Source organism: Emydura macquarii, unplaced genomic scaffold (genome assembly GCF_026122565.2).
Source record: "Emydura macquarii macquarii isolate MOO-44397 ecotype Brisbane River unplaced genomic scaffold, CSIRO-AGI_Emac_v2 contig_968, whole genome shotgun sequence".
Lineage (NCBI taxonomy): Eukaryota > Metazoa > Chordata > Testudines > Chelidae > Emydura > Emydura macquarii.
In genome coordinates this window covers 1440168-1455372 of record NW_027131105.1, presented here as the reverse complement: position 1 = coordinate 1455372, position 15205 = coordinate 1440168, and the positions used below count along the sequence as shown (strand labels likewise).

Here is a 15205-nt window from a genome sequence, read left to right as displayed (position 1 = left end):
GAAACAGCACCTTCAAGCAGCCTTTCACCAGGGCAAGATAAACCCCCCTATTTTTTAACTATATACTTGGGGTTTAATGCTGTTTAATTTTTTTTTTTAAAACCTGGGTATTAAACAGGTTGCAGGGTGGAGGGTTTGATGCATTTGTGGTATCATACTAACTCAAATTATGCTTGTTCTTTCATTCAAAAAGTGCAGTTACACGTGTGCCAGCTTGTCTTTAACCTGTGGTGGAAGGTAAATATTTGCAATTGGTTTTTGAATTTGTGTTTTAAAATGTTTTTTTTTTTTTTAAAGTTGGTGAGGCCAGGGTTTATTTTATGTATTTAAATTGACTGTGGGGATTTTTTTTTTCATTTTGTGCAAAAGATGGTGTGTTTTTAACACTTGAATTGTTGTTTGTGAGGCAGGCCTTGAGCTAAGTTAATCAGTGGGATTCTTGAAAAGTATTATGGTGTGTTTAAAACTGCCTGGAGGATTTTAGTCTGAGCACAGGGTGAGCTAGAGATAAGTGTGGAGGTTTTTTTAAAAGTATTTTGATGGTGTGTTTTAAATTGTTGTTTATTTATTTATTTATTTTTAAAGTCTGAACACATGGTGATATGTTTTAATTGTTGGTGAGGCCAGGGTTTATTTTTTTTAAAAAGTATTTTATATGTTTAAAGCTGACTCGGGATTTTTTTCATTCTGTGCAAAAGGTGGTGTGTTTTTAATGCTTGAATTGTTGTTTGTGAGGCAGGCCTTGAGCTAAGTTAAGAGGTGTGTTTCTTGAAAAGTATTTTGATGGTGTGTTTTACATTTTTTTTTTTAAGTTTGAGTTGCTGTTGGGGCTAGAGATAAGGGTGTTTTAAATGACTGTGTTTTTAAATTCTGTGCAAAAGGTGGTGTTAAACAGTGATTTTCTTGAAAAGTATTCTGGGGTGTTTAAAACTGTTTTTTTTTTAGTCTGAGCACATGGTGATATGTTTTAATTGTTGCTGGGCCTTGGGGTAGAGATAGTTATGGTTGGGGGGATTTAAAAAATATTTTATTGTACATTTTGGTTTTGGGGCCTAGTGGCAAACTAGGATACACTAGGGGTAGAAATCCATGTCTGTCGTACAGCCTGAAATAGACATTTTAAAAATAGTATGGAAAGATTAAAATGAGTATTTTATTTTAAAAGCTGATAAAACCATTTTATAATAATGTTGTATTTGTTTTACAGAATGGTCAAAACATGAAAGAACTTTAAACCTGGGGGTAAACAAGCTCAAAAGATAAAGGAAAGAGGAAAAATCACCACTGTCAGCGACTGACAGAGAGATGAAGTCCGGTAAATATATTTGTTTATGTGCTTTTTATTTTAAACAAATATGTTGCCAGTGTGGTAAAGTTACATTTTTTAAAAATGTTATAGTTGATGCTAAATTGGAACATCTGTTTTCCTAATCAGGCATGGCCTGCTTTCCTGACGCTGTTGTAGTTGGAGTTCCAAGGACACCTCCAAAGAACCAGAAATCTTCTCCAAGACCGTTAACGACGCCAGCTCAAAACAGCAGAGGAGCCCAGATGAAGCATCAGGAAAGTCCCAAGCTCAGATATGTCAAGCCCAAGGACTCTGGTAAAAAGCACTAACACACCTCCAGTTCCTCAGCGGTCGACACCACACCAAGCCCTGAGCTAACTGTGAGCGAAAACACACGCATTCAGAAACCCGGAGCACACGCTCTAGGGGTTGTGAATCAAAAACCAAGGACTGAAAGCTCCCACGATGCTTGGGGAATCTGAGAATTATTAAAAACCAGGTCCCCGCCTCAATATATTTGATGCAGCTCTTTGGTATTGTAAAAAAGATGTGGGAAAAATATGACGCTTTGTTCAGAGAGCGAATGGGTGAATATCACACTTCGTTCAGAGAGTAAATGGGCGAATATGACACTTCATTCAGAGAGCTGATGGGCGCTGTATTCTCCAGGGTTCCAGAAGAAAGAATAACCAGAAACCATGTAAAAAATGCAAAAGCTCTTGATAAATACGTTGAAAAATATTTCCGTTTTCCAGAGGGTGGCTCTGAAGCTGCACAGCTAGTCATGAAAAGGGGCACCCGACCATTAAAGTGTAATAAAAACGGGGGATGTCATTTGAGGGATAGATGAATGGCTGCCAAAAAGTTATGGGCCAGGGTCATTGTAAAAATTTTTAAAAAGGCTAAAGAGGTGATGAGAAAAAAACAAAAAGAGATGCCCCCTAGTGGAGATTCTCAAACTGGCGTGTCTGAGAATGGGGAGGTGGAAACTGACTTGTGGGGTGGTGGTGACTCTGATTCGGAAAGCTCTCTAGGTGGGTCCCCATCTGCTCCTGATGACCCCTTGGAGTCTGACATAGAAGACGGCCCTGTAGAAGAACCCCCAAATGACCCCAGCCCCGATGTGTATACGGAGCGGGTGAGAAGCTGGCAAAGGGAGTTACCTAGATTTAAGGGTTTGGTGTATTGTGAGGAATTTCGTTTTGTCAATCTTGAGCGAATCAGTTCAGCTGAGCAGGTCATTGAAGCCGTGCACAGAGGGATACAGTCGGTGCTCGATGATGTTAGTGTCAGGCTAGACCTGGACGATTACGTTCAGTTACGTTTAGAGGGTCGTAATTTAAACAACCCTTTTTTTTTTGGTCAGAAGAAATAGGGACAACCTGTCTGCTGAGGATTTCTTAAATCAAGCCTCTAAACTGTTGCAGAGTAACAGAGAGGTGCACGTCGATGGGACGTTACGCCTCATTGTGACAGTTGTGAAAAACATGGGTGGGGGCAGCTGTAGGGTTTTAAATTCTATCCTCAACTGTCAAATCATCCATAAAAAGAGACAGTGTTTAGTGGACCTGGCTTACACCGGTACCTATCTGTTTGCGGGTGGGCTCATGTCCGACCACAAACCTACAGATGCAGAATTGTTAGACGGGGCGAGAAAGTTGCATGAAAAACTGGGTTGGTCAGACCAAAAAAGGGTTTTGCTCAGTGACATGGCGTCACTTGAACAGCATTTGTGTGTCAGCATACAGGTGGTGGTTTACACGATGAAAGGGAGGTGGGGGGTTTTTAAAACGGGGGGTTTGGTGTACCCCAAGACATTTTTCATCCTGCTGCACGATGAGCATTACTATGGGGTTTTGGATGTGAAAAGGTTGTTTGGGGCAAAAAATTATTGTGAGTTTTGCCACACAGTGTTCAGTCACGACCACTCTTGCGGATACCGTTGCCGCCTCTGCTTGAGCGCAACGTATTCGGACAATCTGGGCACGCCACTGAGATGTCCTACCTGCAGACTGTATTGTCGGTCCCAAGAGTATTTTGATGGTCATGCAGAAGATGCGTCCAAAAATGAAGTCGAATGCCTGTCTAAAACTTTGTGCGATGTGTCAATCTTACGTGGACAAAGGGCATAAGTGCAAAGGCCCAGGCATATTTGGATAGAATGTCTATCACTGTTAAGATGTGCTTAAAACCGCTGTTGTGTTTGGCGAACCTTTGCATATCCACCAAATCTGCCTGCCATTGCGCGTCCACGTCTGAAACAACCATCTGGTTTCTTTTAAAACGTATTTGAGTTGGTTTGTGTAAAGTGTAAGTGTCCTGGTCCGAAAGCCAGGCTGTTACCACTCCCCTGTTCAAAGTTTCACTATGCTTTTTGGCCGCTTGAAAAAGAGAGTTCACCCCTCCTAAGCTCCCAATTTCCCCAGGGGTGTAATATATTTTTTTAAAAAGAGCCGCCTGCGTTGACATGGCTGTCACTCGTAATACCTGTTTACTAACACAAGTATGGAGGAACACGGTCATGCTGACAAATTTAAACAATTTTTATTAACCGCCTGGTTTAACATGCCCTTTTACAGTGTCCCATGAGCTGGTTCATTCTTCCATTTTGCTGTTTCCCTCTCAGATCGGTGTTTCACACACAAGCAAAAACAGCTGACGCATGATTGATATACTCTCACAGGGTTACCAATGTGGAGGGTCTCAAAGGCCTGTAGAAAGGCATCGTCGATCTGTCGAGAGATTTTCAGAAAGAAATAGCTGTAAGTCTCTACGACTTGGCTTTTGTTTTTGTTTTTAGTTCTACACAACCCGGATTGGTTACTTACCCCATCACTCCCCCCATGCTCGTTCCGTTACCTGCACCGCGTCTTTTGCTTCAGTCTGGCCCGCCGGCGACTCTCGCGAGCCGCCTTCCTCCATGGGGACAGACAATGTGAGGCTGTCTGACTCGTCGGGCTGCCTCACGGTTGCTTGGGTTTTGGGTTTTGGTGTGTCGAACAGAGGCTGAGCCAAAGGGCTGTCCTCAGAACTGTCGCTGATGTAGCGCTTTCTACGCAGGGAGGGCCAAGGCCTTAGGAGCCAAAACAGATTCCGAAGGCCTCACGGGAGTGGTGAAGGCATCCATGTTCTTCTCTTGGCGCTTTTCCATGAGCTGTGGACCACGTGGTATTGAAAACGAGACACTTTAAAGGCCCTGAGACTTCCGGAGGCGGTGCTACTTCCCAACCAAGCACCGAGCCTCAGAGATTCCACCCCATCCCTGATTGGTGCACCTTTCCCTTCTGGGACGGCCTAAGCCCACTCTGATTGGCGAAGAGGGCGCCCCGCTCCTCCTCGTGCCCTTTCTGGGCCAATCCTGCTCTCGGCGTGAAACGCATGCCAATTGGCAAAGGGGTCACACCGCCAGCTTCCATTTGGGGTCCAATCCTGCTCTTCGGGCCATCCGGTAGGGGCGAAACCCTCTCCTATTGGTAGGGAGCAGGCAGGGGACATTCTTGAAGGGATCGCACTACCCGCTTCCCATCAGGTGCCCATCTTGACCCAGAAGTCATAACCTAGGGCGGGACTGGATGTCAGGTTACCGGTTAGGAGGGACTTCCAGTGACAGGTGGGCGGATGAATCGGGACTTCCGGTAACAGGTTTGCAGGGGTAACGTTTGATTGATGGTAGGCCCCTTGTACTACTGGTATGGTAACGTTGGGGCTGAAGCCCAAGCCCTACTGCCCAGGGAGATCTGTTAAAGTCACAAAATCCATAACCAAATCATATCCTTAATAATGTCTGTGAGGCAAAGGGGGAAAAACTGGTGCCAAGGTGAAAGGAGGAGGTGGGGCTGCTGTCTTTGAATGGCCAGACACAAGAGCCATTACAAGAGCCCAACATAGAGCTATGTGGTTGAGGGAGGCTTTAAAAGAGCACTTTAATGATCAGAGACAGTATTGTTATGTGGTGGTCTGGGCCTGCAGCTTTGGGTGCTGCTAAGAACTATGGTAGTGGTTGTTGTACATTAATAAATGACTGCATCTCTTCCTAAAGCTATGAATTATGTGGTATTTGTTGTGCATTTACAAGTATTGTTCATTCTGACTACCACTATGCATTCTGCAATATTTGTTGTGAACTAATAAAGATAATTTGATTATCCAAAAATAGAACTTTATTGAGTCGGGGGGTGTAGAGGAAGAACAGTGCAGAAATACAATGTGGAAAAAAAACCCAAACAAAACCAAAGCCAATGTATACAGAATTTTCAACTTAATGGGATGAACATTTTAAATTAGAAAGGAAATAAATGCTTATGTCCATTTGAATGCACAAATGTAGTCCATTATGGCTACTCATAAATTGTCCTGTGTGAACCGCAGTTGGTGTATGTAAAGCAGTGTTCCTTGCTGTTCCCTGGCATGGAGTGGTAGGGTAGTAATGTGACATGTTATGTAGGGGGGTATAGTGAATGGCAACCATGGAGTCCTCCAAGGATTACAAAGGGTAGAAAGTCTGGGATTTTTGGACCCATAGAGGTCAACCAGGGGCTGAAGCATTTGTGTTTACTGTCCGAGAAGACCCTTTATGTATGTATGCATTTTCCTCTCCTTGTCTTGCTGGAACTCCTGAGTCACCTTCTCCTCTTTCTCCATGCTCTTTGTCATATTGGCCCTCCAACCCCTTTGTTCACAGTCCAATGCAGCTTTGGCATGACATGTTGTGCAAGATCCTGCTTCCCTCATCCTCTTATTTCTTCTCCTGTGTTCTACAGGCACAGAGGGGCATCCCTCAAGGCTATCACATCAGAAGTTGCTAATAAAAACAGATAGATGGGATTTACAGTCACACTGGAAAGGAAAAGATATGTTTCAAAACTCCCTTCCCTTAGTCCCACAAATATTTTGAATAAGAAATGCTTATTGATACTTCAGCTTTGGAGTGTCTTGGCACAGCGCTGCTCTCCAGCCCAAGCCATGGTGAATATGGCGTATCAGGGACTGGGGTGCGGAGGAGGGATTTTCTGTTGCATGAAGCTATAACATTTTGGTCCTTATTCCATGGTTATGGATATAGGGCAATGGCAGCGTATATTGGCTGTATTTCCAGTGGCGGTGATCATTTTAGCTGATCTCACTCTGGAGGGTCAAAAGCACAGAAAGCACAGCTGCTACTGGTTTCCTGAAGCCACTTAGGCCCATATACCACTATCCTGTTTACTGCAGTAGTGCCAGCCAAATTCATCACAGAGTGGCATGGAACAGTGTCTTACCATGGAGAAAAAAATAAAGCAGCTATCCCTAGAAACCTTTGGGAGATGAATGCAGAGCATCTCCATGAAAGGTTGATTGAAATCTCTAGAAAGATAAAACAGATGTCCAAATGCACATAAACAAAGTGTTTGCATGACCCCCCTCCAGCCTACCACAAGGGGAAAAGAAAGCTGTTGCCAACTTGACCTCTTTTTGTTGTGTCTCTACCTTCTCTCGTATGAGTAAAACCATGAAGTCAATACCTTTTGTCTTGTTAACTTGGGGATAGGCTAGGTGCCATCTTTAAATTTAAACATTGTAAGGAAAAATAAATATACAGACTTACCCAACTTCTCTTTCCCTTCACCAGGCTCATCCGCTTTTGCCTGGTGGGACTGGTTAGACTATGGCAATCTCAAATAGCTCCAGGCTTGCAGCATTACTGGAGTCCCCCAACCCCATCTCCCTCTCCCTGCTGTTCATGGCGGCAGGGGGGGAGGAGGAGGGGTCTCCTGGTATCCACAGTGATCTACAGAGTGCTGGTGGGGTCTTTGCAAAGCATGGCATGCAGCACCCAAGTACCCAGATCTATTGTTGTGCTCCCTCACCTTGTGGTTTCTCTGATGTAGGTCCTTTGCTTTCACACTGCACTGCTCCTGAGCCCTGTCATACCCCGTTGCCTGAGCAATCTGCTCATGTATGAGATGCCCATGTTTCTACAGTTGGTCCATGTACAGAAGAGTTGGTCCTGCCTACTCCAGACAGGAGCACATCTAGTGTGAGGAACTGGCATGGTCAACTGATTTGTTGCACACAACAAGGTGTGTTTGCCAAGGTAGGAAACCAAGAAAAGGCATTTCAAAAACACAGGGTGGCTTCTGCTCTGTGAGCCTTGAACAGTAGAGTTTAAAACTGTGTTGACTGGTCAGTGTAACAGAGAATGGGGGACAGCTTCTGGAGGGCTGGTAGGGTCAACATAGGCCCTGCAAGAGATACACACATGCACTGCGTCATCCTCAGTAGGTTGATGATGTCTCCACAACGTTGAGAACGTGGTTTTCCCGCACGCTGCTGTAGTTGCTTTTACAGGGGCTGGAGACAAATTGGAGCACAGCCTCAACCACAAATAGGTCAGCGCAAGCGAACCTGCCGTACCCGAGCTCTCTGGGGGAACCCGGGCCCTCGCCTCCTGATGATAGAAGCAGCCCGAGCTACCTCAAGAACTGCAGCAGGGGCACCCCGCTCCCAGGGGCCCTCCCTCCAGGGGAAGAGCAGCAGACTCAACGGAGCGGCTACAGCGGGCAAGCCGAGCTCTCCTCAGCGAGGCTGGGGGCGGAGGGAGCAAGAAGCTAGACAGGGCAGCCTCCTGAGCCGAGGCCGTTTTTAATCCCCTCCTGCTGCCCCCGCTCGCAGGGGGCGGGACAGAAGGTGGGTCTGTGTCTGTCTGTCGGTCGGTCGCTCTCCCTCATCCATGGCTCAGCTCGGCTCGGCCCAGCCTGGCGGGGGGAGGAGGAGGAGCCGAGCGCCGGCCCGATCGATGGGCTCGCGAGAAATGTCTCGCGCAGGGTGAGGCCGCCATTTTAGATGGGCAGCGGAACGAGCGGCGCCGACGAGTGAGGAGCGAGTCGGGGAGCTGCGGAGCCTGCGCGGGGGAGGTACGGGCAGTGCGGAGGGACAGGGACAGGGACAGGGTCAGGGAGGGGACGGAGTAACGGTGGGTTCTCCTCCCCCGGCCGGGCTCCCCTTCCCTGGAGCGGAGTCAGCGGCTCCCTGCCCCGTCGCTGAACCCCGGGGACACTGACCCGCCCGGGGAGGAGATGCCGCCGCCCCGCTGGGCAGCGGGTGTCAGCGAGTTTGACCCTCTCTTCCCCCGACGTGGGCGGAGGGCCCTGGGCTGCCCCTGCGCCGGGAGCGTGGAAGGAACGGGCCAGGGCGGAGGCAGCCCGATGTCCCTGTGCGTCGTTTGCAGCTGGGTCCCTGCCCGGCCTGGGCCCTGAGCAGGGCGCTCCTGGCGCGGCGCAGCCTGTGCAGCGGCCGGACCCAGCGCCGCAGAAGATGCCAAGGAGGGGGCGGGGGGGCTCCTCCGTCCCAAAGCGCTGCGGGTCAGGCGAAGGGTGGCCAGTCTCGGCCGTGCTCTTCCGTCTGGCGGAGTCCATGGGAGCCCCCCAGAGGTGACTTGGAGCCGGGAGACGGTATCGTTCGTTCCCTTCTGCGGCCGGGAGGAGAGGCTCTTAAGGGGCTTGTTGGGGGTGACGTTAGCCAAGCGGCTGAGTAGCGTGGGGCGCGCCGTGTACCTGAGGAGTTTGTACGGACCTTCCGAATCCGATTTTAGCTAGTTCCTCCTCCATCGGGGTTTTTTTTTTTTTTTTTAATCCCCAGGCACTGTGTCCTGGGTCTGGTGGAACAGGTGAGCAATGGGCATCTAGAAGCACCTGGAAGGTTACCCTGGCAAAGGATGGGATGCTGTTTCATATTTATCTGAACTGAAATGATGTATTTGGAGCTATACTAATATTGCATAGAACTGGGGATTATTGTGCCAAGTGTCTAGTGATCGACTGGCACAGCAGTGGCCCACTAAGCCTCACTGTCACCTTGATCTGCTTTACTGCATTGAGACTAGAAAGTGTACATGTATTTCATATGGTTAAATGAATCAGTTTTTAAACACAGTCCAAACCACTGTGTGGGACATTGGTATTTCAGTTTTGGTGCTACGTAGTTTGGTTAAGCTTAAACCAGTTCTCAGTTTAAACTCAAATTAAATAAACCTTTTGTGAACTGAAATAAGAGCATCTTTTCAGGGTTTTTTTTAAAGTGATTTAATCAAATCTGTTCAAAATTATGATTTTTGTTAAACTTGGGCAATTTTGCAATATAGATAAGGCCTTTCTCTGGAGCAGTACTTTATGATTATGCTATTATGTAGAGTTCACTTATCTAAGACCCTCATGGGTACACACATGGCCTGTCTCTAAATAGCATCCTCTTGTACAGTTGTCATGTCTCTTGGCTCAGATTCTGAAACGTACATGCCTGATGTTGCCTTCTACCTCAATAGCCTTCAAATGGCATCCATAAATGAAAGGAGTTCACCAGAGGCTTTGGGATCTCAGAACCAACTGAAATGGGATTGTCAAGCTGGGGATGTGTTCCAGTCCTTTAAGAGGCAGTTGGAGATTGTCATATGCATGCCAAGTAGAGAAGGAAATTAAGTGGGTCCTTGCACACTTTACTTGCCTGGGGCTCCACAGAAACTGAGGCCAACTGTGGTGGATGGAAAATATTTGAAAAAGACTATGTAAAAGGATTAAAAATTATAATCTGTCTTGAAAAGCTTATAAATGGCTAATATTTATATAGTGTTCTACAAACACTGACTAATTAATAGATCTGTTTGTTGTATAAAGATGAAGTACACTTACATTATGTTTACACAGGGAGATTGAGGAAAATTAATCCAAATTAACTAAAATTGTGAATTTAAAGTAGATTAGTTAAATAGCATTAAAACCCTGTGCGGACATTCTCATTCAGAATTAATATGGTCTTAATTTGATTTAGGTTAAATAGTTAATGTCTCTCTAGATTACTCTTGGTTACTAAATTGTGTTGACACACATAAATAGGGCCCTACCAAATTCGTGGCCAATGCATCATGGACAGTGAAATCTGGCTTCCCCCATGAAATCTGGTCTTTTATGTGTTTTTACCCTGTGTTATAGGGTAAAAGCATACAGAAGTGCACAGCATTTCTCAAACTGGGGATCCCAACCCAAAAGGGAATTGCAAGGCTATTGTAGGGGAGGTCGCGGTATTGCCACCCTTACTTCTGTGCTGGTGCTGCTGGCAGGGGTGCTGCCTTCAGAGCTGAGCACCTGGCCAGCAGCTGCTGCTCTCCAGCCACCCAGCTCTGAAGGCAGCACAGAAGCAGGGGTGGTAATTCTGCAACTCCCCGTGCAATAGCCTTGCGACGCCCTTTTGGGTCGGGACCTCCAATTTGAGAAATACTGAGTCTTAAGGTCTTTACATGTTTATATTTTGCCATTTTAAAATGCATATTCATGCTTTGTTACAATACCGTGAAATTTAAGATTTAAATATCTGAAACCGTGAAATTCAAGACTTCAAAAATGTTATGACCATGAAATTTATGAAAATGAACCATGAATTTGGTAGGGTCCTACACTTAAGATCTTTAACTTATTTCATGAGCGTAATTTCTTTAATAATACAAACCTGACAAACTGTGGTGGTAATATTGATCTGCAAAGATTACCTATAATGGATTATTAAATTTGAAGCACATTCATCATGCAGTTTGTGTACATACTTAATATCGCCAAGACTAGATGTTTTATTTTGCAACAGTTGTAATTGACTTTACTGAAGAGGAAATATGAAAGTATCAGGGAGAAAATGTGCTACTATTTCTGGCCAAATTATATCAACTTAATACCTACTATTTGTGATGACAGGATCAAGGTGGGTTGCACATGGACACTGGATAAACAAATTCTAACAAATTCTCTTGTATTTTGTGGCATGTATTTGTTGCAAGAAAACTTCTAAAGCAGAAATTTGAGATATGTTAAATACATACATAGGACAAGTTCTCTTAGAAGACTGACTAGAATCCTGAGTTGATAATTCATGTCACTGATCAAATCAGAAGTGGCCAAACTACGGTTCCTGGAGCCTCCTACGTGCCTGCCCCTCCACCTATCAAACTGGGGTGAGGAACTCAGGGCTTCTGCCCAGGGGTGGGCTAGAGGCTTCTGCCCAGCAGGGAGGGGGGGTCTTGTGGCTTCAGCCCCATGGGGTGCACCTGCCAGGGCTTGCGGGGCTGAAGCCCTGAGCCCCACCACCCTGCTGCAGGGTTGAAGTCCTGAGCCCCAGCAGGCACACCCCAGCTCTCAAACTTCTGAAGATTGTTGTATGCTGCTTGGACGGGTCAGTAAGTTTGACCATCCCTGAAATATAACAACAGAGTTCAGTGAGGCAAAAGTGCTACCTTTTTGGTCTTTACAAAATTAAACTCTTTTTAGGAATGGCTATGAATTAGTTGCTTTTGCAGTTCTGCGATAACTTGAAGTTTGTATGTATGCCTGGTATAGTTGAGCACATGAATAATCTTGGAATGCATTCAGTTATGTATTTGCTCTAGTACTGCTAAAAGGAGAGGCTGAATTTAGATACAAAATTCTGTGTACAGTTAATTCTCAGTGGATTATTGGCTCTTGCTACTTGCACAGTATTTTTTGTAAATGACTATTTTACTTTGGAAAGCAGTGGCTGAATGTTTACTTCTTTAGTCACTTGAATATTGTGTTTATACAATAAATGTAATCTGTTCCATGCAAAGGTGATTTTGTTGGAGTTCTGGATGATAACATTTTATAGTTTAATGGAACATGCCCTTTTGTGTATTAAATTGTTATTGTGGTTACATTAGAGTCCAATAAATGAAATACTGTCAGGCCAGGTCTATACTACAAATTTACGCTGGTATAAGTATATAACTTAGGAGTATGAAAAACCCACATTCCTGAGTGATGTAGTTATACTGACCTAACCTCTGGTGTAGACGGTACTATGTCGATGGGAGAGGTCCTCTTATCGACATAGCAATCGCCTCTCATGGAGGTGGATGAACTGTGCTGAGAGAAGAAGCTCTCCTTTCGGTGTAGTAGCATCTTCATTAAAGCCGCTGCAGCTTTTTAAGTGTTGACCTGCCCTCTGTGAGAATTTTGTGATTGAGTATAGCCGTGATCTCTCAGTAGAGTTTAGAGTTAAGAAATGTAAGAACCACTGATAAATGGACTTTGTATCAGTAGATGTTTATTTTCATGGGATATAGTCAATACTGATTGACTCCAAATGTTTTCTGGAGCTTTTGTCTTATTTCTGATGAGGAAAAAAATAGTTTTTTGAAACAAGGATTACAATACAAAAATGCTCATATGAGCAATACAAAAATAAATCTTGGTCAGTGTTTGCAGTTGCAGGTGTGTGGAAGTTCTGCCATCCCTCTCTAGTGTCTGCTCCAAAAACAGATATCCTGCCTATTTTCCTAAATGAAGCAGAGCATGTGTTCAAACCAATCAAAGCTGATTGCCTAGGCTGTTTTGTCAAGAGTTAAAACCAATGGGCCTTTCATGTAATGCATATGGCAATGCTGGCTTGTTTCCTTTACGCTATTGGGGAAATAAGAATTTGTTTTCTATCTTGAGACCATCCTGATATTTAGCCTGATCTTTCTGTTCTGCAGTGTCTTATTCCATTTTACACTTTGGTTGAATCGTTTCACTGGCTACATACACTACCTGAGGCCTGCTATCTGCGTATTTCACTTATATACTTCAGTGCTGCCTGTCTTCTCTTGTTTATTATGTTATGTTAGACTGCTCCAATTCAGATTCAAAATTGTGTGTTGCACTGCATCTTTGTTATTGGTTTGATCCAAAACTGTTTCTGTTCTTTCATAAATCACCCACAAAAGGGTGTTAATTTGTATTGCATTCCAATAGATATACGTAGTATCACTTAAGAACAGTTGGGACATCTTGTAAGTATATTTTTAGATCACAAACTGAAGAAGGTTGCTTCATTGACTTGCAGCTGGGTGTGGTGTGGGTTAACCATATTAATTAAAGCTGGCTCACAATTTTAGATTTTTTTAATGTAATGGGGGCTTAGAATTGCTTTTCTTAACTTTTTACTGGAGAGCAAGCTAGAATTTTGAAAATCAGTGTTTGTTGAAAGAATTGCCCAATGGAGATGCTAAGCTGGAGACTTAGCAAGAAAGAGAGACACAGAATTGCCCTGCTTCAAGGAGCGAGGAGGTCCCCTCTTCTCTCTTTCTGACACCTGGATGACTTGGGGAGAGTGGGAAACCCCATTCTGTGTTGCACTCCTGCTACTAAACCCCATTCTCACTCTTTAGAGAGGAAGAGTATTGTGACTTTTATTCTCTGATCATTTTCTGCTCCCTGCTCTGTCTACTCTTTATGTGTAAACCAGACAGTGGCTTGCTGAGGTGGTGGGAAAGACTGTTGTATTCAATGCTTGTAAATTGTGGCAGATAATTACTAACCTGTGGTAGGTATGAAAGGATGAAACCAACAGGGTCTGGGAGGGCAATGCTCTGATGAGGCCAGCTACACTGGAAGGAGAGGATGCTGAGATTTCTACCAAGCTGCTGTCTCTGGATCCTGCATGGGGTTCCTTCATATCAGCATTGAGTAGTACATATTTTAAGGACCTTTTGCCTTCCTTCCTGTAGTTTCTGGAAGGGAGAAGGAGCTTACCTCCCCCCTCCCCCCTCCATAGCTTCTTCACTGCTGCAAGGGAAGTAGATCTCCACTGCCACTGTACACTGTTCCCTCAGCCCAGCCTGCTGCAAGGAGAGGAAAAAAGAGGTCTTAATTTATAATTTTTGGGTTTGCATCTCCTGTGAATAACTCTTGTGTCTGTTGCTACTGCTGTCCACAGTTTCCCCAAGCAACAATAGTAGCTCATAACTGACATGATTTTTAAGTTTCACTGATGCCCATAGGATTCTGAACAGCAGCAGTGACACAAGTCTTAAGCAAGATCACAATGAAGTTGACAAAGTGGTGAGCAACAGTAGAGGCACAAGCGCTACCTGTAGCCTTAAGAAGGCAAAAAACTGCCTGGTTCTGATTCAGTTCACATTTGAAAGGTTGTCTTTGCAACTGCAAATATGAGAAACTTTGTGCAGAAATTGGTATAGGTCCTCCTGCTCACCAGAACAAACTTCCCACTCACTGTGGACATCTGCATTTTTTTAGTTGGCTGTGTAACCTATCTGCAAATCTGATTTACCAGGGCAAGTGTGTTTCATGAAATGTAGAATTAAGGATCTGAGGAGTTTAAAAGAGAACTGTACTGAATTAGTTTAGCCTAGCAAAATAAGATATTACTTACATGAAGAAATTATGTGTACTTGAAAATAAATTTTAATAACAATTGAAATATTAGAGGTTTGGCATTTGGAATTTTTTCTAATAAAATGGCCATTTTAAAGTTTTATATAAGACTGTCTTTCTAGTCTCCTCAAATGCTTTTTTTTGTATCGTTTAAATGGGTTTCTCTCTGTCCTCCCTCTGCCTGCTTGTTTGTATTTTGGTTGCACTCTTCCCTGTCCACTCACTAATTGTTTGTGAAAGTTGCTGGCCTATTTGACATCAGTAGAAGTCTGGAAAAGCCTTTGATTTATGTAGAGAATAGTAACATCTGCAGAAGCTTCTATCAACTTTTAAAATGTCTTGACCCTATCTAGACTATCTCTAGGTTTGAGAGCATAGTTCAATCTCCATGGCCAAACCAGGTATTTGTAAGTTTAAAGCTCCATATCCAATTACTAATGTGCCTATTTTTCTATATTCTTATATTCATTATTCTGCTAATCTTTTCCTTCCTCTCTTTTAATCTCTCTCTCTTTAATTTAGAGCATTTCTGTCATGCACCACTTTCTTATTTTAGTCTTATTACTTCAAAGATCTTGGATTATGGATACTTCATTTGCTGAAGACCTGGATATGGTTCTCTCTGCAGTGTTTAGATTGGTTCTTTCAGTCTGCTTGGGAGAATTGCTAGAGAGAAAAACATAAGATACATTTCATTTCTTACCTCCTTCCATTCTCTGTCCTGTAA

The 15205-nt window shown here is 44.2% G+C and overlaps 1 protein-coding gene and 1 long non-coding RNA gene across 6 annotated transcripts in view; one reads left to right on the top strand and one right to left on the bottom strand.

Moving 5' to 3' along the window:
- Positions 1-4714: 4714 nt before the first annotated feature.
- On the bottom strand, positions 4715-7506 carry LOC137150089 (uncharacterized). The gene is made up of 2 exons (XR_010918907.1): positions 6873-7506; positions 4715-6089 (listed from the first exon to the last, which is right to left on the bottom strand). It is a non-coding gene; the product is annotated as an uncharacterized lncRNA (long non-coding RNA).
- A 348-nt stretch (positions 7507-7854) lies between these two features.
- RAF1 (Raf-1 proto-oncogene, serine/threonine kinase) overlaps positions 7855-15205 on the top strand; it is a 93801-nt gene continuing 86450 nt past the window's right edge. For 4 of the 5 annotated variants that reach the window (XM_067543766.1, XM_067543763.1, XM_067543765.1 and 1 more), the window contains exon 1: positions 7979-8181. The gene's annotated coding sequence lies outside the window, so the exon portion shown is untranslated. Of the gene's footprint in view, positions 7955-7978; positions 8182-15205 lie in introns of those variants that run through there. The other variant, XM_067543764.1, reaches the window with a different exon arrangement.